Source organism: Amia ocellicauda, unplaced genomic scaffold, assembly GCF_036373705.1.
Source record: "Amia ocellicauda isolate fAmiCal2 unplaced genomic scaffold, fAmiCal2.hap1 HAP1_SCAFFOLD_74, whole genome shotgun sequence".
Lineage (NCBI taxonomy): Eukaryota > Metazoa > Chordata > Actinopteri > Amiiformes > Amiidae > Amia > Amia ocellicauda.
The window spans coordinates 333,302-337,579 of NW_027103001.1; the positions used below are offsets into that span (position 1 = coordinate 333,302).

The window sequence follows — 4,278 nt, forward strand, 5'->3', positions numbered from 1 at the left end:
GGTAGCTGGGACCATAGTCACCAAGAAAACAATTGGTAACACACTACGCCATGAAGGACTGAAATCCTGCAGCGCCCGCAAGGTCCCCCTGCTCAAGAAAGCACATGTACAGGCCCGTCTGAAGTTTGCCAATGAACATCTGAATGATTCAGAGGAGAACTGGGTGAAAGTGGTCTCAGATGAGACCAAAATCAAGCTCTTTGCCATCAACTCAACTCGCCGTGTTTGGAGGAGGAGGAATGACCCCAAGAACACCATTCCCACCATCAAACAAGGAGGTGGAAACATTATGCTTTGGGGCTGTTTTTCTGCTAAGGGGACAGGACAACTGCACCGCATCAAAGGGACGATGGACGGGGCCATGTACCATCAAATCATGGGTGAGAACCTCCTTCCCTAAGCCAGGGCATTGAAAATGGGTCAAATACTTATTTCCCTCATTAACATGCAAATCAATTTATAACTTTTTTGAAATGCATTTTTCTGGATTTTGTGGCTGTTATTCTGTCTCTCACTGTTAAAATACACCTACCATTAAAATTATAGACTGATCATTTCTTTGTCAGTGGGCAAACGTACAAAATCAGCAGGGGATCAAATACTTTTTTCCCCCACTGTACATACATATATATGGAAAAGAAACATTACAAGTATAAATCACAATAAGATGTAATAAAGTACAGATAAACAAAATGTAATAAAATGTGATCTTTTTGAAAATGCAGGGACGTCACTGGAAAAGATGATGTCTGGATGGCAGCATGTGTTGCTCCAAAATGTGTACATCTCTTCTGCAAAAATGGTGCCCTCACAGATGTGCGAGTTACATGACAGACAGACAGACAGACACTCACACCCACACACACACACTTTCACACAGAGACAGGCACACACACACACACACATACATACATACATACATATGGAAAAGAAACAATACATTTATAAATCACAATAAGATGTAATAAAGTACAGAAAAAGTAAATGTAAGAAAATGTGATCTTTAATACACACAAATATGTATGGCTGGTCGGATGCGTCTTGGACTCGGGTTCCTCTTCATTACGTATAACGCTTTTGCCTTTTGCTAAAGCTTTCCGTGGAGGGGATCGTGGGTGAGTTTGTACCATTTTTGGGAGGATCTGCCTTGTTGGGGCGGAGCTGTGATCCAGGTGAACAGCAGATCGGGCATAGGTGGGCATGTGGGCAGAGGAGTAGGAAGGCCGGTCAAGCAAATAAGCTTGCTAAGGTACGCAGCAGCAGCAAGCAGCCCCCCCATCCAGCCAGCCAGCCAGTCTGGCTGGCAGTGACTGAGTGGTTGACAGACGGCAAGCAACGGAATGTACGTGCTCTGTGATGTCATAGCAGTCAGCTGAGAGAGGCTCGTGATGTCATCGCTGAGCTGGCTGGCTGGCTGGCTCTGTGTGTGTGTGTGTGTGTGTGTGTGTCTATGTCTGTCTGTTTTTCTGTTTGTCAGTCTGTCTGTCTGTCTCTCTCTCTCTCTCTCTCTCTCCCTCTCAATTCTATTCATTTGTATTGTCAAAGCAATTGGACATACATACATACATATATATATGTAGCGTAAGGTACACTTTTAAATTTCAATTAAAGAAGTGAATTCATAGTATCACCTTATCACGAATCCTGGAGTCTTGTAGAACTCAATTTCTGTAATCATTGGACGCAGACACCAATTCCAAAGATATAAATTGTCAAATTTATTTAAAAACAAAGACTAAATGTAGCACTACACTAATTATACAAAAGGGAAAAACTAATTAAAATTCAACTCTAGATCAACAAATCAAAGACAAATCACTTCCGTGACCAAATCAAAGACCATGGGATCACATAGGATAACACACAAATCGTTAAACAAAAAAGGTTATAAACACATTGACTACAATACCGGTTAGTAATTCTAGGAATCACTAAGAAACAGTTGAAAGTGCTAAATTGCAGTTTCAGAAGATGAAAAAAAACTGTAACTGATGGGATAATTACTGCAAATATTAAATAAATGTATTGCAGGATTGTTTTTTTTTAAATCATTTTCATATATATATATATATATATATATATATATATATATATATATATTCATTTTAAACTCTTTTTCTCTCTGAATACAGCACAAAATAAGAAAGAAAACCGATGGAGCTTCAAGAATTAGATCCCGTCATATTCTACAGACATTTAAAGAGTCCAGTGAAGTTGAGCTACAGCAAAAAGTTAAGCAGCTCGAAAAGGAAAACACAAGACTTAAAAATGAAAACCAATGTCTTCGAAACCGTATGATTGATGGTAAGTTTTTTTATTTATAGCAAATAATTCCTTACCTTGATAAATGTTATTCTTCAGTAATTTAGATTCCAGAGTAATGTATTATAGTTGATCATACTGAAGTAATCTAGAACCACAATACAGACTCTTAATGTGCACTGTCTAATAGTTTAATAATACTGATTATTAAATAAAGTTTTTCAACATAACTTCATAATCCTACATTAATGACTATATGCATTACATTAGACCTGGTAATTCTTGTATTTTATCTCTTCTATTTTTTTCGTAGCTAATGTTAATGACCCACAAAAAGGTCAGTTTGCCAATAACATAGAGCAAGTCTCTCAAGTATAATTGCAGGCATTGATGGTTTTGTTTTCACTTTGTATTAAATATATTACTAGAAATGATTATCATTTAATACTAAGGTTTTTTTCTCCAGAGATTCCAGACCTTTTGGACAATCTGAAAAAAATTGTAACAAAAGCCACATTTATCAGCAATGAAGACAAAAGTGTGTCACCATCAAGTGGTTCTGACAGCCCCACAGCAAATTGTTCTGAATCTGACAAAGAATCACCAAAACAGGTATAACACTCTTGGTCTACAATATTACAAAGACAAGGTAAAAATATATATATTGAAAACAAATATTGGTTGTAAACAATCTAATGATGCTACATTATCAGTTATATTCATAGTTATAGTTGATAATAAGAATGTAATTGAATTATGGGTGTCACAGATTCACTGACTTTATTATGTCTGTAAATTAATAAACTTAGAATTGAGACATACTGTGGTCTTTAATAACACATTTCTGTAACAAAATCACAGCCTTACTGATAATGTATTCCACTTAACATAATATAAGAATAGTTTGGGGATAAACTTGTTTTTTATTTACCATTGTCTTTTAGGTGGAAATATTCCCAGGCACTGGAGTTTACATTGACAAACTGTCCTGGATCCTTGCAGAGAGGTGCAGCACGAATACGTCATATGCAAGAACCCTGACGGTTGCTGTAAAAACTCTCCTTTTTAACTGTATAGAACACAAAGGGTTAGCATTTGAAATGTTCCTTTGGCCTTTGTTTTAGTTTCAGAGACTAGAGTTAATTTATTAATAAATAATAATACCTTACATGTAGCAGCTGGAAAGATCCCAAAGTGCTCTACAGACTCACTTCACCCACCACCCTCTGGGGTGCAGCCATTTTGTACCAGCAGATTACTACACAGCAGTAAAGGTGGAGTCATAACAAATTTGTTAGACCTGATTGAGGGAAGCCTGACTTAGAATTCAGCCACGTCACTCTTTCAACAACACCTTGTAAATCACCTTGGATTAATGCTTCAGACATATTAATACATAATAATAATGAATAGTGCCATGGGATCCTTGACAATATAAACTTTCATGTCTCATTTAAATTTGACTTTTGAGCAAATACTTCACATTTCAGTCCAGTTGTGCCACATCAATGTAATGCTTAAGCAAGGTATTAATGGAGAAAAGACTGCCTTTGCATAGCTGCTTCGCCAAGTACAGATTTTACTATGAACTAGTGTAAGACAAGTTTAAGAGCATACACCAAAACGTTTAAATACACCCACACACAAAAATGTTGATTTACTGTGGCAATATGTAACTAATGAACCCTTCTCAAAGATATGTGGTATGTTTATTAAAAGATTTTTATATATCTATGTGCAAGTCATTAAATCTATGTGATACATGTTTTTTAGGGGCTACCTCGAAAAAATTGCCCAGTACCCCAAAGAGTGTAATTGGTGGTGCAATTAACAGCAAGATAAATGAACTACGACACAGAATGAAACCAGAGTGAAGATTTGAAGAACCAGATCTGTATTTTTTGTTTTGTTTTCAACAGGGTTGGGGTCAATTCCAATTCAATTTTTAATTCCCTTTTCAATTCAATTCCAATAAAGAATATTCTGTGAATGCAAAAAGTAATTGCAATTTTGAAT

The 4,278-nt window shown here is 36.4% G+C and overlaps 1 non-coding gene across 1 annotated transcript; it reads left to right on the forward strand.

The window, feature by feature from the left end:
* Positions 1 to 1,043: 1,043 nt before the first annotated feature.
* On the forward strand, positions 1,044 to 1,158 carry LOC136742593 (U5 spliceosomal RNA). The gene has a single exon (XR_010814964.1). It is a non-coding gene; the product is annotated as a U5 spliceosomal RNA (small nuclear RNA).
* The last annotated feature ends 3,120 nt before the right edge of the window (positions 1,159 to 4,278 follow it).